At 38.1% G+C, this 25,461-nt stretch overlaps 1 protein-coding gene across 11 annotated transcripts in view; it reads right to left on the bottom strand.

Moving 5' to 3' along the window:
• Positions 1–523: 523 nt before the first annotated feature.
• EMCN (endomucin) overlaps positions 524–25,461 on the bottom strand; it is a 121,546-nt gene continuing 96,608 nt past the window's right edge. For 4 of the 11 annotated variants that reach the window (XM_070612588.1, XM_070612592.1, XM_070612598.1 and 1 more), the window contains one exon: positions 524–918. The gene's annotated coding sequence lies outside the window, so the exon portion shown is untranslated. Of the gene's footprint in view, positions 919–20,433; positions 24,233–25,461 lie in introns of those variants that run through there. The other 7 variants (XM_070612586.1, XM_070612591.1, XM_008528758.2 and 4 more) reach the window with 2 other exon arrangements.

Below are 25,461 nucleotides of genomic sequence, written 5' to 3'. Positions count from 1 at the left end.
AATGAGCAGTGTTTGATAAGGTTTGGAACAATGCTTGGCATATCTACTACATCAGTGTTTGTAAAATAAATAAGCACTCCACATTACTTTTAAGAAGTTGAATAAATTAGCTGACCTTAGGAAATTTACCTGATCTTTCTAAGCTTCATTTTCTATTTATCTGCAAAATGGAGGTTATAATAGTACCGACACTGCAGATGCTTACAGCACTAATTGGACTCAATGTAGAGACCTCAGTAGAGTACCTGGGACTTATTAAGGGCTCTATTTTTGTTAGCTATTGAACTAGTCTGGGTTGTCCAGAGAAACGGAACAAATAAGATACATATATTTACATATCTATGGACGTATATATTTACTATAAGGAGTTGCCTTATGCAATTATGGAGGGTGAGAAGTAAGTCCAAGATCTGCAGTCATCAAGCTGCAAACCCAGGAGAGCCAATGGTGTACGTTCCAACCAAGTCCAGGTCTACAACCAGCTCTACGTCCCCACTTGAAGATGGTCAAGCAGAAAGCATTCTTTCTTATTTAGCCTTTTATTCTTTTCAGGCTTCAGTGACTCCCACCATCAGTCTACTGATTCGAAGGTTAATCTCATCCAGAAACATCCTCACAGACACACTCAGAAACAATGTTTACAATGGTCTGAATGTTCATGTCCCTTCAAAATTCATACATTGAATTCCTAACCCCCAAGGAGATGGTATTAGGAAGCGGGGCCTTCGGGAGGTGATTAGGTCATGAAGGCAGAGCCCTCATGGATGAGGTTAGCGCCCTTATGAAGGAGACCCCGGAGAGCTGCCTTGCCTTTTCTGCCGTGGGATGTCACAGTGAGAAGTAAAGGACGGCCATCTAGGAAGCAGCTCTTCAACAGACACTGAATCTGCTGGCACCTTGATCTTCCAGCCTCCAGAACTGTGAGAAAGAAATTTTCGTTGTTTATAAGTCACTCAGTTTATGGTATTTCTTTTTTATAGCAGCCCAAATGGACTAAGACAACGTATAACCAAATATCCAGACACCCCCTGACCCAGTCAAGTTGTTACATAAAATTAACCACCCAAACTATTGTGGTTGTTTTTGTTGTGGTTATATTATCTTCTTATGTGGAGCTGAAATTAATGCAAGTAGATCAATCAAATCAACATTGAAATATAGACAAATGTAAATGGGTAATATGTATAATGTGTATTTTACATTTCTTAGGAGAACACACATATTATTCAAAGATTAATCTGCTTGGCTGAAAAGATAACTTCAACTACATTTTAAGGACATTTCTTCTTATAGATACACGTGTAGGTCAGGCACCAGACAACTTACGAATAATAAGTTGACTGACAAGACAGTAGACACAAAATAGACCAACGTATACAAATATTAGGACCTTCTTCGATTACTGTAATTTTAATGCATCAATTGGACAGCAGGCTTTTGAAGCTGCTAAATTAAGGCAGAGTTCTTGCAACACAAGACACCTTTGCGTGTGAGGAGCACTTGCAAAACTTCACGGACAGTTTACTAAAAAAGACTGAAGGAAATTCCTACAAACTATTGGCAAAACTGTAAGTGCTGAGTTCACCTCTCCTCAAGCTGCCACTGTGAATATGTCGCCCGCAGCTTTGTAACCTGGAGGACCCGGGCCTTGTGCCTGGGTCAGCCCCTGCCCACGTCCTCAGCTTTGTCTCCGCCTCCTCCCCTTTTCTCTCCTTCATTGATGCCGGGCTTCTCTTAGTTCCATCAGTTGGCCATGCTCATCCTCACCTTCAGGCTTCTGCACACGCTACTCCTTTCTATGGGGAATGGTCTTTCCTCACTCCTGGTTAAGCCCTTCTCATCCTTCTGTTCTAGCTGAGGTATCATTTCTTCAAGGAGGGATTCCAGGATCCCCCAGATGAGTTCTGACCCCTCTGAGATATGCTTCAGAGCAGATATTTTCCCTTCTTATAGCACTATCTCCCACTTAACTAATTTTCTTACTGTATTTTTTAGTAACTCTATATACCAAGATCATGTAAACTCCTGAGGAGAAGGGCCCACGTTTACTTTATAGTTCTCAGGTTTTATCACAGTGCCTGACACATGGTAGCACCTCACTAAATACCACATTTAAGTGAATCTAAGATGCATTGATTGTAAGACACATTGGTATTTTATATACACCAAGAAGAAAAAACTTCCAATTAAAATTTGACATGATGCTTCTTATCATTTAGCACTTTTATTCTATATTTATTAGAAGATTTTGTTTAGTATTATTTAGACACAGATTTTTATCATATATCACCCTTGTACATATATGAAAAGGGAAAAGTGAAAGACATTGGTTATTACATTGGCCATCTCTTTCTTTTGAGCTTTGGCACTTTTTCCTTCAGGCTCTCACCCTCTCGCTATAACATCTGACTGAATTTATGCACAATGACTTAGGATCCTGATTCTGTTAAATATTGAGGACACCATAAGTTTTATCTAGTTAAATCCTTTTATTTTATAAATGAGAAAATTTGATATCCATAGAGGTAAGAGGCCACACGCTCATAGTCACATGTGGAGAAATATAAAGCAGAGTAAACTGAGTAGATACTCCAGGGAAAGGTCATAGGCTAAGCACCTGTAGAGCCTAAACTCGTGCCTGTACATCTGTAATATACATTGTTTGAAAGCATCTGTTGGGGGCTGGATTGCGTCCCCTCAAATTCATATGTTGATGCCCCAACCCCCGTACCTTAAAATGTAGCTATATTTGGACATGCGGTCTTTAAAGAGGTGACCATGGTTAAAATGACGCTGTTAGGTGGACCCTAATCCAATCTGACGCGAGTCTTTATAAGAGAGATTAGGACACACAGAAAGAAACACAGGGGCGCCCCTGGAATGTGATCATCTACGGGCCAAGGAGAAAGGCCTCAGAGGAAGTCAGCCCTGCCAGTGCTTTGATCTGGGACTTGCAGGCTCCAGAACTGTGGGCATAGAAATTTGTGTTTTCCACTCTCTGTCCGTAGTATTTCGTTATGGCAGCCCTCAAACTAACACAACATTGCAATGAGGGAAGAGCAGAGGGGATTCAGAAAGATAAATACAAAGGAGGGAGGAGGCGTGTACTGGAGAGTTCTTAAAAACTTGCAGTAAGATTGGGCCATTAGATTGTGTTGTTCAGGGAGGCCCGAGAGAAAGCAAGTCCTCCCTCAAACCACAGCACTCTTCCTCCCAAGGCTCTCGAGGCAGCTGTGCACTAGACAAGATTGCACACGTTGTTGTCCGCTTGGCTTGGGGTCAAATTCCAGCAGAGAACTCTGGTTTGCTGGGTGGGGAGCAGGACGAGGGTTTCCTTGCCCTGAATTCACACCCGTGTTAGCCCCCAGTTGGTCGTGCAAGAGGACTGTGCACAAAAGAGAGGAAAATGCCACTCTTGGCAGGTTTTCTATTTCTTCTTGAGTAAATCTTAGCTATATATATTTCCCTAAAAAGTCATCCATTTCATCAAGATTTTAAAATTTGCTACTGTCTAATTGTACTTTTCTCATTAAAAAAATGCATCTTCTGTATTTATTATAGGCCTTTTCCCATTCCTTGTTTTGTCTTCCCCCTCTTTTTCTTCCCTACTCTTTACTGCTCTAAAGAGGACTTAACCTCCTCTACTGTATTTGGTTCCCTCGGAATCTTCAAACCTCTGGCCCTCACACACCATTGCCTCGTAACCTGAGCTCTTCCCAGGAGTTTCTCCTCGGCATAGCGGTCAGAGGTCATGCTTTTTTCCCAGGCGTATCCCCTGATTCTCATGGCCGGTCAGTTTCAGACCTATGCTCTTTTTCTCAGTCTTCATTATCATGCTCCTGTCTCCTGTCTTGCACAGGCTGCATTTCACTAGCTTGTTGTTTACTCTTCTTGGAAGGAACTAGACCAATGCCTGGTGTTTATAAACAAATATAGTGTATGTGCCGCCTTCAGTCTCACCCACCAGCCACCTGAGCGTTTGTTCTGTTTGTTCAACCTCCTCACATGTGTGACAAGAGAGCAAATGGTTGCACACAGTTTCCATTTCCGTTTCTGGAGTCTGACAGCCTTTTCCCTGACGGCAGCCCTATTGAGGCCATCATGCGCCACCCTTTCTCAAGCTCCTCCACGCCAACTTCCTTTTGTCACAGTTTGAGTTAGTGCACTAATTGAAGAAGGATGGTACTCAGAAGGCTCTGCCCTCAGGCTCTTCCTACGCATGTGCGTAAGGCCCACTCCTCTCTTCTGGACAGTTGTTTCCTGACTGGTGCAGGCTCTGTATGGATAAAAAAAGGGGCATGATGTCCCGAGCGAGGGAGAAGCGTGAGAGTGCCATCTCGCTTGCCTCAAAAAGTAGATTCTATGCAGCAGCAGGACTCATGCTCAATGTTTCAGTTGGTTCCTCTCCTCTTTCTGAGAAGGACAAGCAGTGAAGAAAGAAAAAGGTATTTTCCTTTCCATTATCTTCCTTTCGCAGAACAACAGATTTGCTCTCTTTTCAGAAGCAAAGTATGTGTGGGACAAAATCTGTGGTTCTCATTTCATCATTTTAATTCTAGTTTTAGGCAATTGTGTGAGTTTTCATCTTTTTCTCTGACTTCTAAGTGGCAGTTTGTCTTGCCATTTTACTTCTGACATATCACAGAATATCTTGGAGTATCTGGAATATCCTAGCTGCTCAATACACAGTTCATTTAACAAATGGATGCGTCACCACTGTTTTATCACTGAGTTATTAGGACAATCAGCTAGAAGAAATTTTAAACTAGGCTTCCCTATTAAGGTGGGTTTTGTTAAATTTTGGTGCCAATTTTATTTTCTTCCTACCTAGTAATATGCCTATGACTATAACAAAGGCTAATGACTTCATTTGGAAACTTAAAATGTGAGAAATTGTATTAAGATCAATCATTCATTCCACAAACATGTATTCAGTGCCTATTTAGGCTGGCACTGTGCCGTGGTAGAATTCTTTCCAGACCCATGGGGGATAGGAGTCTGGGGTGGCTATATAAATACAAAAAGCACAGGTTAAATATATAAATATATTTTTATGTTAAAAATAATTACAATGTATTATGAGATATGATAGAGGTATGTAAAATGTGCCATGAGATACAGAAGGGGTGACATTTGAGTTATGTTATGGGTCTTTAGAGAAAACCATGAAGGCAAAGAGTTATGAAGAATGGTGCTCTAAGAGGAAGAGCATTTCTGGGGAAGGTGGTAATACTCAGAGTCTGGAAAAGTCAGGGAATTGCATGTAGTTAATTGTGATTGAAAAGAGAGAATGGATGGTAACTAGAAAGATTTGAAAATGCAGTTACTTATGGATCACTGAGGATAACTTTTACCTAGAAGGCATGGATGGTACTGGATTCAGAAGAGTAACCATAAGCCAGAGTGATAATGATGAGAAGATATGTGAGTGTGGGGCTGTGAGAAGTATATGTTGATAAGGGTTATATCACTGGATAAAGCTTCCTTTGAGGAAATGGATTTAAAATAGCATTGTATGGGTTAGCAGAAAGTGCTGAGTGAATTATTGTGTACTTATAGAAAGAGATGTGTGATCACTAGCTCACTTGAGCTGGGGTTTGAGCTGTGTTGCTGCTTCAATCAGCCAGGATTCCTTTGGTACCCCTTGGAATCCTGGCTTAAAACACTGGCTCAAATCCAAGAAGGGAAAAGTACAGATAAAATATGAGCTAAGAATGCTCGGAGAACAGAACAAAATGGACAACCAGTGAAATTTTTGGGGAAACATCATCACAGATATTCGAGGACTCCTCATTGACATCAGAGGAGTGCTGTCCTGAGGGAATGTATAACCTTAAATAGTGAATATAAAATTAGAAAACTACTATTAAGTAAGGGGTTTAGAGGAAGAGTGGGTCCCAGCAAGCAGGAGCTGAGGTTTATGATGTTAAAATCATAAAGAATGGACACTTACTCTTGTTCAAGATGCAGGCCTTGGCTCTAGAGACTCTTGTATAAACCCCATCATGACTGTACCAAACCTCTACGATTTTATTCAAAAGCAAACCCCACTCCTACCACTGTTAGGTTTGCATCTGCTACCCATGCTCTTTGGCATTATTTAGGCTTTCTAAACTTTTATTTCTTCATACTCTCAGTTAGGAGAGACATCCACTGTCATGACCTCTACAAAAATTTAAATGGTGATGAGATACACACACACACACACACACACATCAGATTTTAAAATAAATTTTGTATTTAAATTGAGAAACCATAGTCTATCCAAGAATGTTCTTGAGGTTTTATTTAAATAGGTGTCCAAGTGTCCTGTGGGTGGAGATATAAAAAAATTTCACTATTTTGCAATTTTTTAGTTACCCAAATTACTGCCCAGGCTAAAGTGAGGAAGTATAGTGCTGAGATAGCTTTCAAGGATGATAGGAAGCCATCATTATCCCACTTAGTAGATACCTGCCACTGGACGTGATGAAAGGGACCAAGGGTACAATAATACTCAGATTTTTTCCTTAATGTAGTTTCATTTCTAGATTTCTTTTGAGAAAGACATGCACAGCATTATAACAACCATGGGGCCACTGCTGAAAGGTGCCTCAGTCCTGTGGGGGAGGATGGGGAAGTATGGTGAATTGGACCTGCTTTTTCATGTAAGAAGTGTTTGAGTTTGCTTTAAAAATTAAACACAATTGAGGCCAGCCTGGTGACATAGTAGTTAAGTTCATGCACTCCTCTTTGGCAGCCTGGGGTTCACAAGTTCAGATCTCAGGCACAGACCTAGCACTGCTTGTCAAGCCATACTATAGTGGCATCCCACATAAAGTAGAGGAAGATTGGCACAGATATTAGCTCAGTGACAACCTTTCTCAAGCCAAAAGAGGAAGATTGGCAACAGACTTTAGCTCAGGGCCACTCTTCCTTACAAACACAAACGAAAATTAAACAATTTAAAAAGAAAGAAATAAAAATAACAATGAGACACATGCCATCATTTTGTTACCAGGCATATTAAGTTAATAAATAATATACGGATTTGATTCTGCATTTCTTGATAACTTTGTCAAAATGGGAGACATGTCGGCTTCATATTGTCCCATAAGAGAAATAATACCAGCTCATCTGCATTTGCATTTGAGTGGCACGAATTCAAAGAGGCATTCACCTTGTAAGTCTTTATATAAAGGTTGTGGGATAACACATCCAGCAAGGTTTTCAATTAGGATTTTGCCAAGGACACATCTATGTTGTTCAAAATGGAGTTTTAGGTGTCTGTTATCTGTAAAAGTTGGGGAATGACATTCCAGCATCACTCAGGGAAGGCAATTCAGCAGGGAAATGAGGTGATCCAGGAATATTCCTTCCTAATGGTCTTTCTCAATGCAGGAGTTAAGTTTAGAGAATCTAGGACAATGCCTGGTTAAAATGCACATTACGTTATTTCTCTGATATATCAGTTGCTTAAAGTGATCCATTTACCAATGCTCAGAGTTGACTTTTGGTATTCATCTTGTGAGAACCTGGACTAGAGTTATTGTCAAATGAATATGATTTATTGGTTGAAATGGGACTCACGTGTTTGAGGGACATCTGCCTCTGTGACGTTCCTCTCTCTTGGTTTGTCACCACCCCTGTAGCTATTCAATCTTGATTTTCCTTCTGCCCATGATTTAAGTGTTGGTACTTTTCACTGTTTTATTCTCACTATGAGAACTTTTCCTGCAACAGCATATTCACTCTCTTCAACCACCATTTGTATAGTGATGACGTCTCAAGCTACATTTCCAGTTGGGATATCTCTCCTGGGATCCAGGCTTCTAATTCCTACAATATCTCCATTTGGAAGAATATATGTGTATATATATATATATATAAATAGATAGTGCAAACCCCACTTCTTCAAAACCAAACTTAGCAGATTCACTCTCACGTCTATGTTTCTTAAATTGATACCACTATTCAGCCAGTCTTTCAAGGGGGCCATTCATCTGGAAGTCATCTAAGATGTATCCCTTTGCTCATCTTTCACCTCTTACATTACAGAATTCTGTCGGTTTTCTCATTCTTCTTCCTTTATGGCAATTGTCTAAGTCCAGGTACTAACTTAAATGGTACTAATTTAAAATTTAATGGAGCTATTTTAATAACAACCCTCCTGCCCCCCACACACATACATACAACACTCAACTGGAGCTCCTTAATATCATGGATTTTTATCTCATTTTTGCGTCTCTGGCACTTATTTCTAGTTGCTAAAAGTTTACTTAATGGATGTGTAAAGGGACAAAAAAGGTAAATGAATTTGAATGTCTCTGTCTTTACCATTTAAAAAAAGCGGCTAGAGCTTGTGTCATTTCATTTCTTTCTCTTCTCTCAGCTTCTTTGGAGGTTTTTGCCTTTGCTAGCCTGGATGCTTCTTTGGGATTTTATATAGAGAATTAAGATAAGAGAAGGAGAGAGAGGAGAGAAAGAGGTCTTGAGAGAGAGCTTGAGGAAGAATTACTCAGAGGACCTTTGCAGGGTATTTGAGAAAGGTGAATGTAGTATATTAATAAAATGGATGCGACAGAAAAGGGAGATTTCAGAATATGTTGGGGTGGTCAGAAAATTCTCCTTAAGTGTCGAGAAATGTAAGTAGAAGAAAAGAGATATGCAAGATATAATTTGAAATGACTTCTTGGTTACTTAATTGTGCATATGCCCTGACAAAAGAGTCACAGATTCAATGCAGGTACAAATAATGGAATACAGAATACTTAAATGAGCAAGCGTGTGAATGAATGAATGGGCAAGAGCCTGACCACACTGTCATCTGGATGGAGGGCATTTCATTTCTGCATAGAATTTACTGCAGGTTGTCCACAGGTAATGGGAGACATCTGTTGTAGCCAGAGAATTCTATGGCATTTGATTTAGAAGAAGCAATTTTGATGTAAAAATTTTCAAGATCAGGTAATAATTATTTCACAATAGTAAAGTTTCTTTAATAGAGCTGTATCCTGCTGAGCCTATTAAAATAAATTTATATGTGAATGTGTGTCAAAGCACTGAATAAATTGATCTGTTCGATGAGATTGCTTAATATTTTCCAATTAAATTATATTTGCAAATATAACAATTTCAGTTTTAACATAGTTGGTGTAGAGCTTTGGGAGTGTATATATATATATATTTTGTTATGGTTAATGTTCAGCGAATATGTTCAGCTATCTTTAATTCACTTTCTAGTTATGAAAGTAAATTTCTTATTAGCTTAGCAAAGAATGATTGCTCTAACAGATGCAGCCAACCACCTAGTCACTATTTAAACATGTGCTGTAGGTCGGGGACATAGGCTTGATTTTCACATCATTACCAATGGAATTTTTTTCTGTCATAAGTTTATTTCTGTTCACTGCGATGTGAGCAATTTCATTAGAAAATATCTTCAAGGAAGCATTAATAGTTTAAGAGTGAGAGAATGATGATCTCATTTGGTTCACAGGCAGTTTCTCTTTACAAGTTTGTAGCGCAACTAATTTATAATTTTAAATAAGTTGAAATTTCCCTTATAAAGATAATACAGACATTTTATTTTGAAGACTTAATTGGATAGTTTGACAAATATTTTATTCCATCACTAAGGACTGGTTCTGAACTATTTGATATTTCACATTATTTCTCTGACTCCCTGCTCCTCCCTTTCAGTTTTGCGTCTTGGAGTTACCAAATGCCAGGACTGGAGTCCCTCGGCTCCTTGGACCTGTGCTGTCCAGCGTGCTAGCCATTAAACACAGTAGCTATGGCACATCTGAAATGTGGGGAGTCTGAACTGAGATGGGTTGTAAGTGTGAAATGCTTTCAAAGCATTTCAAAGACAGTTTGAAAAAAAGAACGTATTTATCTCATAGTTTTTTATATTTTTATTCTTTATATACATGTTGAAATAATTTTATCTGTTTCTTTTTAGTTTTTGATGTGGCTACTAGAAAATTTTAAATTACCTATGTGACTTGCATTATACTTCTATTGAATAGCGTTGCTTTAGACTATAGAAAAATAGTCAGAGGATTGTGAGGGAAAAAGCACATAAAACACTAACCAGCTCAAACTGGTTTTGCTTCTTTAAAACAGGTTATTTTAATCAAGCCTTGCCTAATAACAGAGATGGCACTGCCCATGTGCCAGGTGGGAACCAATAGCCCTAGGTTGACCCCGAACGATTGGAGCCCTTTAAGAAGCAAGAAGTCCCTCAATAAGGAAAATCCTGCATCCAGGTAGCTTGATTACCTTATATGGCCTGATTTGAGACTGGCCAATCAGCTTACAGATGCAATTTAGTAACCCTTAACTCCTTAAATTTCACCCTGAATCTTGGATTGAGGAGCCGGAGTTGAGAGCCTTGCCTCCTGTCTCCTTGCTGGTCGACCTCTCAATGAAGCTCTTTCTTTTCTCAAAAGCTGGTGCCATAGTATTGGCTTCTGTGTGTCTCAGGCAGTGAACTGTTGCTCAGTAACATGAGTCTAGTGATATAATTTGCTTAGATGTCAGTGGATATGTGAACTTTAATAATTCTATTAGCCCGAAACATTTCTGATAATGTGTCTCCAAATACATACCTGTTAAATTCTTTGTGTGTGTGTGTATCATGAAGCTAAGGTGTTGATAAGAGAATTTGCTCTTAAGATTTTGGTGATACAATGACTTCTTATTGACATAATGACAATTTTTGGTAATCTAGCAGTCACGATTACATTCCAGGCAATGTTGGTAGGCTGTGTGATCTTTCAAGTCTGGGGAAAGCAAAAACTTCAGCTTCTCTGATGGAAATGGCTTTTAACCAGAAGTTATAAGACCTAGGTTAAACCAAAGCTTTCTTGGCTACCAACAAACTGTCTATATGTTCTCCAGTAAAAACTTGTCTTGCTGGGAGCCAACAATGTTTCTGTATTTATAAGAAGGGGAAAATTAATAATAGCAACCCAACCTATTCACAAGGTTATTGTGGCAAATGAAATCGTAATTGTTAGAGTGTTCAGTAAAATTTTTTGTAAAGCCTCATTGCATGTATAAGTGTTGTGATTTTAATACCTTTCAATATATAGACAGTGAAATTGTATGTACATTTTGATCAGAAAATGTACAAGTAGAATTATTTAGTAGAGGTCTTGCAGGGCCTACACTGGTATGTAATTTCCCTCCCTGCCCCAGAATCCAGCCAGAGATTATGACCTTTACTGTTTCTGTTTTCAGTTCCTCTGCAGCTCATCATCACAGTTAGAAGATCATAAACTTCTGTCTTTTTCTGTAAGAACTTTAGACAGCAGCTAATGACCCTGTGCTACAAATAAAAAAAATTTAGCTCACTAGCACTACATTGCACTTTCGCTCCTCTCACCTCCCAAGTTATATAACCTATACCACGATTTAATGCTTGTATTGCTTCTCTTTTTTAACTTTAAATAATATAATTAAACCTATCACTCTCTTTTTCATTAACTTAGACAGTATCTCTTGGTTTCTCCTTGAGTAAAATAAAGACATTAGTGTCCCTACCACATTTGTCAGCTCTCCTCCTGCCCACCATCTCATAATTTCTTTTAACTATGCCATTATTTTATATCTTCAAAGTTTCTCTTCAACCCTAAATTCTTCCTATTGAATGATGCCAAAATTGATAACCTATAAACACATCTTCCATTCTTATGATTAGATAAAGTGTATTCACAGCAGAACACAGCAGTAAGGTTTGCTTTCCCTCAAAGGGTCTTTGCACAATTCTGCTGAGGCTTCCTTCTTATGGACTTAAAACGCCTAATCTAGGTATCATGGAGAAAGCCTCATCTTATTCTATTCCAACAGACAATTCATGTATAAGAAGATAGTTACAGTACAAGATATACTTAAGTCATCATATCTTGCACTTTCATGAGATTTTTGCCTACGTGAAACTTTGCAATGTCTTTTAGAGAATAATGAAAACCTGCCTCAAAATGCCCATAATAGAAAAGTACAGATTGTAATTGGTTATTACTTCTGTCAATCACTTGGGAAAAAAGAAGAGGGCAGGTTACCTCAAGGGACAGAGTCAATAATGTGGAGACCTTGACCCTGGATCAGTCTATTTTTTAAATCCACCCCTTTTAAGATGGGGGAGAGTGGGGTGAGTTACAGAAAATCTCAGGCCTTTGAAACAAGTAAGGAGAGAGACTCAGGTAGCTGGAGTTTGAGAATGCAGTGTGAGTAATGAATGAATGAATGGATTGATCACTAATACTAAGTAACAAATAAGTGGACTTTTCTGGAAATCTTTAAACTAATGTTTGAATCTTAAGGGTGTGAACCTTTTATTGCTTTAGTAAAATACCTTATTAATTAAGTGGGCTCAGGAGAAGGGACTCTTTTCTTGATCTTTGGCCTTGACTATGCCCTGAAGTAGACTAAGAGAAGGAAATATAATCTTGTGTCATTGAATTGTGCCACTTGAAGGACACAATTCTAAGCATCAGAATCAAATATATTCTTTTGCAAATATTCTTGACTGTATGTTTTTACTCCTGCCTGCATTAAAAAATTTTAATTGTCTGTATTAGCTCTCTGCTACCTTTAACTTTGTTCTTTTGAAGTTACTGTTTTTCGTCCTTGGTTTATGTGCTAGGCATGGTGCTAAATGATTTGCAGGCTTTATTTTACTTAATCTCCTCACAGCGTTAATATTGTCATTTTAGAATTGAGAGGATAACTGATGAAACCTAGATTTAAGCTCCCGTCTGACTCCGAGTCACCATTTGTTCCACTCCTGTGCACTGTCCCCACTGCATGCAGTTTGGAGACTGCATGTTCCGAGCAACAGCACGGAACTTTTAGTTTTCCATGTAATCCCTTTACCTCACCTACCCACAGCAGCAGGATGCCAAAAACAGCTCGCCCTGCAAACTGGATATCTGATTTCCAACAATAGCCAATGAGCTCTTGGAGGGAATTATTACTTATGACGTCTTTTTGTAACCCCTGTGCCTGAAATAATAGCTTGGACTAGTAGGAAGTAATAAAACTTTACTGATGATGATGATGATGAAGATAATAACTATTAGCATTTGGTATTAATAGGTGATTTCAATTTCTCTTCCCTTCCCACACACATTTCTTAAAGCTTCAGCCTTTGAAAGCGTCCTACACTTCTCTATCCTGACAGTTTGACTTTAATTCCACACTTCACACCCTGAGCCTCCAGAGAGTGGGAAGCTCAGCTATCAGAACTTTAGAGTCACTGTTCTACTTTTGAAATAAAATACCAATCCTAGGGTGTGGGCCAAAGCACAATAACAGGATGGAGCCGAGACTGAGCACATCTTTCTAGGATGCCAACGTGAAGTTGAATACTTTTCTGAACTATTATTCTTGGATAATAGAGGCATTGTTTAAAACCTGCCTCTTGTAGCACACATGCAACACACTGAGCTCAGCAGCTAAGTAGGCTTTGCTGCAAAGCCAGAGAAAATCTCATCTATAGAATGCTCCAAGCTTTTTGAGATAGTTAAATGGCCTTACAATGGGAACAGCAATATAGTGGCTGACAGTTTTTGTTTTAAATGCTTTCATTTGCTTTAGTTTTAGTTCCAAGCAAAATGCTGTAAATCCTACATGGTGCTTACATTTATAATTTAAATGCACACAGCATTATTATACTGCACTGCAACTCCAGCAGGAGAAGCCCTCTGTTAAATACTGCTAGCACACTAAAGAAGCTCTGTCTCTTATCAGAGCGCGCGCATGTGCGTGCACACACACACACACACACACAGAGGCTTGGTTTATATTTGTGAGCAAGGGGATGCATAGATATGACAAACATTTGATGCTAGAGAGGCCAACCAAGACCCAACCCTAAATGGGAGTGCACACGTAAGCTTTTATACCTTAAAACATTGCAAACAATATCTTGTTATAAGTGTGCTTAAATTGAGGTGACCCAGGCTTATGTTTAGTCCACAAAATAAACACGCTCTGGAAATCAAACAAATCCATATTTTAAAAAAAATCTTCTCTCAAATTACTCATCCTTATTGTCTGTCTCTTCGTGATCAAAACACTTCCCTAAACGCCAGCAATATTCAGAGCATCAAATCGAGGTGTGGCATGGGGCATTGACTTATAAGCACAGAAGGCGTTGCTTTGGCCAGGCATTCATGCGCTGGGTGCTGGATACAGGAGCAATAGGAAGGTGTGGGAGGCCAGGAGGGCTGCGGTGGAGGGCGCTTGGCGGGGGAGTGGGCTCAGGGTGGCAGCTCTTGTTCAATGGTACTGAAGCATCTCAATATTTCAGCTGCTTACCAGACAAATGTTAACCTTGCTGAAAGCTCCTGTAGGTTAACAATAGGTGGCATTAGAATCATGATGCTTAGAAATATAGAAGGTTCTCATCCAGCAGTAGAATAGAAGGGTTTAGAAATTCTCCCAGCTATTGGAAGGGATTTTGGCTTGCTAATTAATCTTCAATGTAAGGATGAATAGTTCTGACTCTGGTTGTCACTGGAAAAATTAAGGAGGGAAAAAACTATATTTCTTGTCTCCCCAATACATCATAATCTCATTTAACTATGTCAACTCTGTAGGAAAGCATATTAATTTACTAGGGCTGCCGTAACAAAGTACCACAGACTGAGTGGCTTAAACACAGAAATTGATTTCCTCACAGTCTGGAGGCAAGAAACTCAAGATTCAGGTGTGGGCAGGGCTGGTTTCCTTCAGAGCCCTTTCTTCTTTGGCTTGTAGATGGCTGTCTTCCCCTCGGTATTCACATAGCCTTCCTTCTGTGCATGTGTGTGTGTCCTAACCTCCTCTTCTTCTAAGGGCACCAGTCAGATGGGACTGGGGCCCACTTTAATGACCTCGTCTAACCTTAATTACCACTTTGAAGACCCTATCCTCCAAAACAGTCCGATTCCCAGCCATTGGGGGTTAGGACTTCAACATAGGGGATTTTTTTGAGAGAGAGGATACAATTCAGCCCATAACAGAAAGTTAGTAATATAACCCCTCTCTTAAAAAATAGTCTATAAAAATGTTTTTTGAAAGTCAGTTTTATTATCGTATGTATTACATATAAAATATGCCCATTTTAAGTATACGGCTTGAATTTTGGCAAATATGTACACGCATGTAAGCAACACCATGATCAAACTACAGAACATTTCTGTCATCCCCAAAGGTTCTCTTGTGCGTCTCTCCTGGCATTGCCCCTTCATCCCTGGCCCCAGACAGCCACTGGTCTGATTTCTTTTCTAGTATTTCACGTAAACGATGTCATAAAGTATGCACTCCACTATGTCTGGCTTCTTGTTCATAGTATATTGCATAATGTATCTGAGATTTATCCATTTTGTTGGTGTATCAGTAGCTTGTTCCATTTTATTGCTGAGTGGTGTTCCATTGTATGGCTATGACACACTTTGTTTATTTATTGTTTACAGATTTTGGCTATTATGAATAGAACTAACGAGAACATTTGGTTGTAGGTCTTTGTATATCCAGGACATATGTTTTCACTTCTCTTGGGTAAATACATAAACATGGAGATGCATCAGATGAGAAGTATGCATTTAACTTTTTAAACTCTTTTTCAAGAGGAATCTGCCATATTGTTTTCCAAATGGTTGTATGATTTTACATGCGCACTAGCAATGTATGAGAGTTCTAGTTCCTCCATATTCCCACCAATTCTTGGCATTATTGGCCTTTATAACTTTAGCCATTCCCGTGGATATGTAGTGGTATCTCACTGTAGTTTTGAATTTGCATTTTCCTAATGACTGAATAATACTGAATATCTTTTCATGTCCTTATTGGAAAATCATATATCTTCTTTTGTGATTGTCTTTTCAAATATTTTTCTTGCTCTTTAGTAGATTAAGTTATTTTTAAATTTTTTGAGTTCCTTAAGTTTCCTAGATACAAGCCATTTGTTAGATATATATAATGTAAATATTTCCTTTTATGCTTTGGCTTACATTTTCAGTATATTAGTGCCCATTTGAAGAGTAGAATTCTTTCTTTTGATAAAGTTCAACTTAACCATTTTGTCTTTGGTTTTGGCCTTTTGTGTCCTATTTAGGAAATCTTTACTGACTCTAAAGAAGGCAAATTTTATAAATCTGGATTTAATGTTTCAGTTTACGACACATTTTGATTTCTTTTTGTGTGTGGCATGAGGTAAGTGAGCTTCATTTTTTTTCTGCATGTGAGTATCTTATTGTTTCAGAGCATTTGTGGAGAAGACTGTCTTTTCCCCATTGAATTATTATGGCACCCTTGTCAAAAACCAGTTATATAGGAGAAAAGCGTACATTCATTTATTTCTGGAATCTCTATTTTGTTTCATTGATTAAATTCTATTCTCAGGTCAATACTACACTATCTTGATTACTGTAGCTTTATAGTATGTCTCTAAATCCAGTAGTGTGAGTTCTCCATCTTCATGGTTTTAAAAAAAATGTTCTAGCTATTTTAAGCCCTTTTTATTTCCATAGTAACATTGGAATTATCTTATCAATTTCTACAAAGAGGATAACTGAATTTGGATACGAATTGCAATATATCTATAAATCAATTTAAGTAGAACTGACATCTTAATAATATTGAGTCTTTCAATCCATGATGTGGTGTTCCTTAATTTCTCTCAGAAATTTGACACTTTTAAGTATAAAAGGAGTGCATATATTTTGTAAAATTTTTCTCTAAGAATTTTATATTTATTGGCATTATTGTAAACGGTATTTTTTTCAAATTTCATTTTTTGTTACTAAATAAATCGGTTGACTCCGTATATTGATCTTGTGTTCTGCAGCTATAACAAATTCACTTACTAATTCTAGTAGCTATTTTGTATATTTTATTGGATTTATGCATGATTTTGTCATATTCCTTTTCAATCCATATATGTCTTTCATTTTTTTTCTTGCACTATTGCATTGGCCAGGACCTCGCCCCCAGAACAACGTTGAATAGAAGCAGTAAGAGTGAATATGTTTACTTCCTTTCTTAGAAAAAAAGCATATAATTTTTCACCATGTATGTAAGTGTTAGCTGTAGGTTTTTCATAAAAGCGCTTTGTCAGATTCAGGGAGTTCTTTTTAATCCTATTTTGATTGAGAGATTCTATCATAAATAAATATTGAATTTTGTCAAATGCTTTTTCTCTATCTATTGAGATAAGCATATAGGTTTTCTCCTTTATTCTGTTAATATATTGAATTACAATGCCTGATTTTCAAATGTTAGACAACTTTGGACTCTTGAGATAAATCTCACTTATTTTTTTACATTGTTAAATTTTATTTGCTAATATTTAGCTAGTGGTTTTGCTATTTTGGTATTATGTTCATGAGAGCTATTAGCCTACAGGTTTTAATATTTTCTGTTTTTCTTTCTTGTAATATCTTTGGCTGGTTTTGTTATTAGGCTAATACTAGACTCATGGAATTAGTTGTGAGGTGTCCATCCTCTTTGTCATTTCCAAGTCCATTTTTATTAGCTAACTTTTCTCGTGGTTATGTTTCACAATTTACCTCTTTGGGGACATGTATATAATTTTAGTTGCTGTGATGCTGAAAGCTATGCCAACGATATTTCAAATACCAGCAGGGTCACACATGGTGGACAAGTTTCAGTGGAGTTTCCAGACTAAGACAGATTAGGAAGAAGGGCCTGGCACCCACTCGTAAAAAAATTTGCTCATGAAAATCCTTCGAATAGCAGTGGAGCATTGTCTGATATTGCATTAGAAGTGAGAGGATGGCACAAAAAGATCAAGCAGGGTTCCACTCTACCGTAGACAGGGTTGCTAGGGGGCAATGGAACTAACAACAAATATGATTTTAGATTGGATGATGAATATTTGGAACTTTATGTTGTTGAGCTGTTTTTGCTATATTTTGTTGTCTTTATAAAAGATTGTCAGATTTGGTTCTGGAAGGCCTTTAAATATTTTATGAATGAACAGCTTTATTCTTTCAAGACTGGCTTTTAAACTGTGTTAGAGCTTTTCTAGAGTTGTTATTAAGGGTATTTTAGCCCAACTACCCAAGTGTGATCTTCTGGGGTCCTTAATCAAGGCAATCAATGAAGATTTTCCAGTATCATTGGTCAGACCTTGAGTGTCTCTCTGCCCTGTATGATAGCCAAGAGTTCTCAGCATACAACTCCTTATTGGTTATCTACCTGGCTTCAGGAGCTTTACCCTAAGTGTGTGCATAGCTTAATATCCCATTATCAACAGATACAAAGTGACCCATATGCAGATTTTTTGAGGTCTTTCTGATCTAGAACTTGTCAAAGGGCATTCATACGGCTCATAATTTTGTTTCCCTCTTCTCATGGATCATAGTCCAGCTTTGCCTGTTATCCATTGTCTAAAACAGTTGTCCAGTTTTTAAATTGTTTATAGTGGGACAATAAATCTGGTCCCTGTTTTTAACTATGGCCAGGAGCATAATGCTTTTACCTCTTTCTATAGATAAGTATAGAGATTAGAAAGACTAGTATAGTGATGAAGAACAAGGATTTGAGATTTTGTTAGAAACCAAATTTTTGCTGTTTATTACTTGTACTACGTTGAGTAAGTTATTTAACTTTCTGTCTTGGTTTCTATATCTTTAAAATGGAGATGCTTATGATGATGATAATAATACTAAAAATAATAATATTAGAAATTTTCTCTTACTATTATTGTGATGATGAACTGAGATAATGAATGTGAAATTTTTATTTTTTAGCACTGTTCCTGGCACAGAGTGAGTGTTGAATACGGAGTTAGCTAATTAATAATATTGTCCATGATCACTTTGGCAGAATTCCAACTTCAAGTTCAGGAATGTAATATTGATGGACAAGATGGATGTTTTTTCATTATTTATCAAAGCCGTTTTGTTCTGTTTCTTTCCAGAACAGAAAACAGGTATGTTCAGGCCCTCAAGACAAATCCCCTTGAAGCAAAGACAAAGTATATTCATGTAATGGAACATGAGAAGTCTTCTTTGTGTTTGCGGGGAAATTTTAAAGGGAAGATCTGTGGATAATCCATCACAAATTCTCAGTTCAGAGTACCTATTATTTAATTACAATGATGGATATCTTTAATATTAGGCAAAAATTAAGTTTCATTGTCTTGAGACTATTGTCACTCAAAACACAACTTTTAAAGAACATATCCAGTTTTCTTTTTAGAACTTCATAAAATGTTGAATGGCCATAAGTCAGGCTTAACAGAGAAAAATGTTAGGGAGAGCCTGCATGTTTGTTGTTGAAGGTTTGACGATGTTCTATGTTGATCCTTACAAACTTAAAGATGGCAGGTAGACAAGAAATAAGACACAGGTTTGTCAGATATGTAATGGAGTTTTTCAGCTCAGCAAGAAGAATTTAGAAGTCTTTCTCTGCTGGCTAATGCCTGCCAGTGTGTCAGCTGACAACAGCAGAGTATTCTCAGCTGACAATGAGCTCTTGTTAATGTCTTGACTATTGATAGACTTAAATTATAGCCATATTGTCATGCAGAACAAACACATATAAAAGTTTGCCTTTGATCTAAATACAGCTTTTCCTTTGCCACAGTGGCATTTGAACTGTATATCAGAGTAAAAAGCTTATAGTAAGTCAGGCATAAAAAGTAGATCATTTAAATCAGATAATTTAAAAACATCTAATTAATGATAATTTTTGCTTGAAAACAAAATATCCTATTTCAACGGAAGTTTAAGTTGATTTGTAAAAATGCAGACATTATCTCTGAGATGGATGCTACAAAATGCCATGCATATATCTGCAAATTCTTCAGTCCTCTATCACCTTGATTTTTTAAGGATTTAATGTTATACTTGTTAATTTAAAGCACATTCTTTATATACAATTCTTGAACTAGAGTGAATTTCGTTCTTTCATTGTCATTAAAGAGCTTTCCTCTCTCCTGATCCTTTTAAACTCTCTTCCAACAATGCTATGAAAGATCAAGAAAATAGTTTTCTAGAAACCAGAATAATACATCTCTTGTAATAATTTAAATTTCAGGAGAACTTGTTTCTTTGCAGTGCTTTCTGTATTACAAGGCATCTGCTGAGGAGCTCAGTAAAGCATCCTGGAGGGTTGGAATATTTTCCTTCTGAAGACAAATGCTCCATGAGGGGTGCAGTCCAGCCACTGTTGCACCCGGTTAAAGACTTCAATGTTAGAGTTAAGCAAGGGCGAAGCAGCCCTGAAGGGAAAGTATATGTATTGGAGATCCGTGCTCTTTTTTATTCTCTTTCTTTCCTTCTTTCCTCCTTCCTTCTTTTCTTCCTTTCTTCCTTCCTTCTGTTTTTCCTTCTTTTCTTTCTATTTCCCATATTCCTTCTCAAAGAAACAGAAAGAAATACAGATATGCTTGCCAGATGTCTTTGATTAGAATTAGTCCAGACATCAGGAAGCTAAAACCAAGATGATTTATTAATATAATCCCTAAAGCTGGAAGTTTTCAAATACATCGCAACAAAAAAAGGATTTAAAAGGCAATTTCAAATACACCATTCCATCTCCACTATGCTGCCCTCGAACACTGAGATAATTTGGAATCAAGATAAGCTTAGGTAACCATAAAAGTTAAACAGCTGCCACTGGCAGCTTATTAGTCCCAAAACTTTCCATAGAACTTCAACCAACATGACACTTTGATCCCATGTGTCCAGGAAATCGTCAAAGTTCATGAGTTAGCTTTCAAGAGAAGAGTTTGCTTCTGATAGAGTGACACCTAGAGTCACATGATATTTTTAAGAAAATGATACACTGAAAAATAATATCACAATCGTGTATTTATGAAGTGTTGGCTTCTACAAAATGGAGATTTAAGAAAGACTGCTAGAACAAATCATTACATTTCTAAAAACATTAAACATGCACAGAAATATTATCAACCAAAAGAATGGTGAAAAATCTCTATCCTGTTCTCTTATTGAATGCAGTACAGAGTGTCACAAATGCCCTTACATCCTTGTCACACAGGTGAATTACAAATAGGAAGTCAATGGTAATGGTGAGTCGGTTCCCTTACCAGAGGCTGATAAGTGAATCCGTCCCTTTCTCACCTACGACAGATCCCTTTCATTAGTGAGTTCTCATATTCTAATAATCAATCCAAAAATATTCATAATTACGGGAAGATAATACCATTGTCATTTTCACCATCACATTATGAAATTTTGTGTGTTGAGTCCAGTAACTATTTATTAAAAGTAACACATGGAAATATGAATAAAATATATTTATGTACAAAGTGGCATGGCATTTTTTCTACCTAATATTTAGTAATAGACTTGCAAATTTTCCCTGAATTAACATAGTGGAAAACAATAAATACAAACATTAGATAATATGAGAACATCAAGAAAGTAGGAAGTTTCCACGGATGAAAGCTTTTGGCTCTGGAAACCTGAGATGCAAGGGCAGGTCGTGTCATCTCCGAGCCCACCTGCCTGGGCTGTTAGGCTAACTGCTCATAAATGCCCCTCCTCAAATTCACTCTCCTGGGAACACTCCTATAAGATGTAGTAATGTGCTTTTTCCTGTCTCAAAGGGCAAGAGAGGCCCAGGATTCTTTTTGATTCTCTCCAATTATTGCATTCATCTGGACATTCCTTTATTGAGACAGGTGACTGGTGCAGACTGGCAAGCAGGACTGGAAGTCAGCATTAATTCCAGAGAGCTTTCTCCTTTTCTACACCTGGAGCATAGAAGGTGAAGATTAAGTCTGTGGGGGGGAAAACATTCAGATTCCAAGAACGTGAAGAAGTAGAGATGCTGGGGAGACCGTTTCTTGGTAAGAAATGCTCATGACTAGCTGAATTTTTTCCCACCCAATACAGTCACTAGACTGTCTCATAAGCACTTCAAACTCCACGTGTCTGAAAGGAAGACCACTATATTGCCTCCTGAACCTGTGCCCTCTCACTCCAGGATCCCAGTCTCTGCTGTTACCTCCAGGATCCATCCAGGCGCCATGATAGAAGTGTGGACAACATCTATAGTCCTAATTTTCCTTATTCCCAACTCCCACATTCAATCGATCACCACCTCTGGAGAATCCCTATCTTCCAGTTGCTTCTCTATTCTATTCTGCCTCTTCATCTCCATTCCTACAGTCCCTGCAGACCTGGTTAAAGCTCTTGTTCTTTTCCCCTTTCCCTAGGGAATACTGCAGTAGTCTCTGACTTCTCTGCTTCCAATCTTAACACCTCTTGAATGAGTTTTCACATTATATACTCAGTGATGTGTCTTAAGCACAAATATCATCATATTCTTCTTCTGATTAAAGCTCTTAGCTATATATACCCTATCACAAAGGGGCACAGTTCGGGGTCTGTTGCTCGGGCTGATGGGGTGAGTAATTATGAAATTTATGGGCAACTTTCCTGCTTTGCCGCTGTGTACTCATCAGGGAGAAGAAGGAACAGGCATCTCACAGGAAGGAGAGCCAGTGCTTTGGTTTTTACTTTGAGATTTTCTTCTTTTCAGTGCATAAACAACTTTCTGTGTTGGTCCAAAAAGGAGCAGGAGATGGAGGCTTCTGTGCCTCAAGTGGAAAAGGGGCAGGAGCCCGCCCTGGCAGGGGTGAGATGTCATTGTGCAGCTGATTGCAGTGCTGGTGGTTTGCTCGAATCTGGGAGGAGGATGATACAGTGTGGGTGGAAGCGGGCAGTGGTACCAGGGATGGAGACCTGCCCTCTGCTCTTTCACAGCCTGGTTGGAAGAGGCAGGGCCTTTGCTAGAGATGATTGCACTGTTGCCTTGTTTGGGGAAAGCCGCGCACTGGCTGCCATGGCCTTGGAGCAGTCTGAAGAGCAGAGAGTGGCCAGAGTCCATGTCAAGCATTAGTCTGTGGAGAAGACTGTAGAGCAGGATATCTCTGACGTCCTCATAGAGCATCTGCAGCCGACAGATGGTCCAGCACAAGCCAGGGCATGGCATAGCTCTAGAAGGAACACGATAATTATAGGAATGATTGTGCAACAGGCTCCTCTCTCAAATTTTGGACTAATTTCCTGGGTGAGTTTTATATCCAAGGTCAGAAGGACCTCCGAAATGAATAAATGATTTTCTTGATAGCATTAATGAAGGAGGAGAGCATCTGATATTATTCTACCTAGAAAAATAAAGTTAGCGTTTCAGTCTCACCTTGTGAAATCCTTTACAATTGACATCATGGAGAATGTGGGAAGTTACTTAAAAAGGAAACCTCACAAGGCTATAAGTTGACTTCTCAACAGAAACCTTACAGGCTAGAAGGGAGTGGCATGATGTATTTCAAGTGCTGAGAGGAAAAAACTTACAACCAAGAATGTTCCACCAATCAAGGTATCATTCAGAATGGAAAGAGAGATAAAGAGTTTCCCAGAGAAACAAAAATTGAAGGAGTTTATCACTGGGGCTGGCCCGGTGGCACAGCAGTTAAGTTCACACATTCCGCTTCTCAGTAGCCCAGGGTTCACCTGTTTGGATCCCACGTGTGGATATGGCACCACTTGGCGAAAGCCATGCTGTGGTAGGCATCCCACGTATGAAGTAGAGGAAGATGGGCATGGATGTTAGCTCAGGACCAGTCTTCCTCAGCAAAAAAGAGGAGATTGGGCAGTAGTTAGCTCAGGGCTAATCTTCCAAAAAAAAAAAAAAAAAGGAGTTTATCACCAATAAACAAACCTTACAATAAATGCTAAAGGGACTTATTTAAATGGAAAAGAAATAGGAATAAGTAAATTATTTCTAAAAACCCAAAACAACAGAATCATGGGTAAAGGTAAATATACAGTAAAGGTAGCAGATCAATTCCCTCTGAAGATAACATGAAGGTCAAAAGACAGAAGTATTAAAATTATCTATTTACATGATGAGAGGGTAATGGATATACACTCACAAAAAAAAGGTTAGATTTGATATTAGAAAACATAAAATGTCGAAAGAGTGGAGTGAAAGAGCAGAGCTTTTAACAAGAGGTCAAACTAAAGAGACAATTGGAGCCAGCCCGGTGGCATAGCGGTTAAGTTCACACGTTCCACTTCAGCAGCCTGTGGTTTGCTGGTTCGGATCCCAGGTGCAGACATGGCACCACTTGGCAAACCAAGCTGTGGTAGGCATCCCACATATAAAGTAGAGGAAGATGCGCATGGATGTTAGCTCAGGGCCAGTCTTCCTCAGCATAAAGTGGATGATTGGCAGCAGATGTTAGCCCAGGGCTAATCTTCCTCAAAAAAATAAATAAAAATAAAAAAAGAAAGAGACCATCAACTTAATATAAATTGCTATATGTGAAAGTTATTATATATGAACCTCATGATAATTGCAAACTAGAAATCTATAATAAATACCCAAAAAAATAAGAGAAAGGAACCCAAACATAATACTAAAGAAAGCCATCAAACCACAAAGGAAGAGAGCAAGAGAAGAAGAAAGGAACAGAGAAGAACTACTAAAACATCCAGAAAAAAAGTAACAAAATGGAAATAAGTACATATTTATCAATAGCCACTTTAAATGTCAAAGGACTAAATGCTCCAATCAAAAGACATAGGGTGGCTGACTGGATAAAAAAGCAAGACCCAAATATATGCTGCATACAAGAGACACACTTCATACCTAAAGACACTCACAAACTGAAAGTGAAAGGATGGAAAAGATACTCCATGCACATGGCAAAGAAAATAAAGCTGGGGTAGCAATACTCATATCAGACAAAATAGACTTTAAAACAAACACTGTAACAAGAAACAAAGAAGGGCACTACATAATGATAAAGGGAACAATCCAACAAGAGGATAAGACACTTATAAATATCTATGCACCCAACATAGGAGCACTTAAATATATAAGGCAATTATTAATAGATATAAAAGGAGGAATGGACAGTAACACAATAATAGTACGGGACTTTACCCCTTCACTTACAACAATGGATAGATCATCTAAACAGAATATCAGTAAGGAAACATTGGCCTTAAATGACACAGTAGACCAGATGGACTCAGTAGATATATAGAGAACATTCCATCCAAAACCCACAGAATACACATTGTTTTCAAATGCACATGGAACATTCTCCTGACTAGATCACATATTAGGCCACAAAATAAGTCTCAATGAATTTAAGAAGACTGAAATAATATCAAGCATCGTTTCTGACTGCAACAGTATGAAACTGGAAATCACCTAAGGAAAACTATCAGAAAAGCTACAAATATGTGAGGATTAAACAACATGCTACTGAACAGTAGGTTCAATGGATAAATCAAAGGAGAAATTAAAAAATACCTGGAGAAAAATGAAAATAAAAATTCGACATGGCAAAATTTATGGGCTACAGCAAAAGCAGTTGACAGTAATAAAGGCTTACCTCAACAAACAAGAAAAATATCAAATAAACAATCTAACAGTGCACCTAGAGTCACTGGAAATAGAAAAAACAAAGCCCAA

This window comes from Equus przewalskii, chromosome 3 (assembly GCF_037783145.1).
Source record: "Equus przewalskii isolate Varuska chromosome 3, EquPr2, whole genome shotgun sequence".
NCBI lineage: Eukaryota > Metazoa > Chordata > Mammalia > Perissodactyla > Equidae > Equus > Equus przewalskii.
The sequence above is the reverse complement of the archived record's forward strand: the minus strand, read 5'-3'. Positions and strand labels throughout refer to the sequence as shown.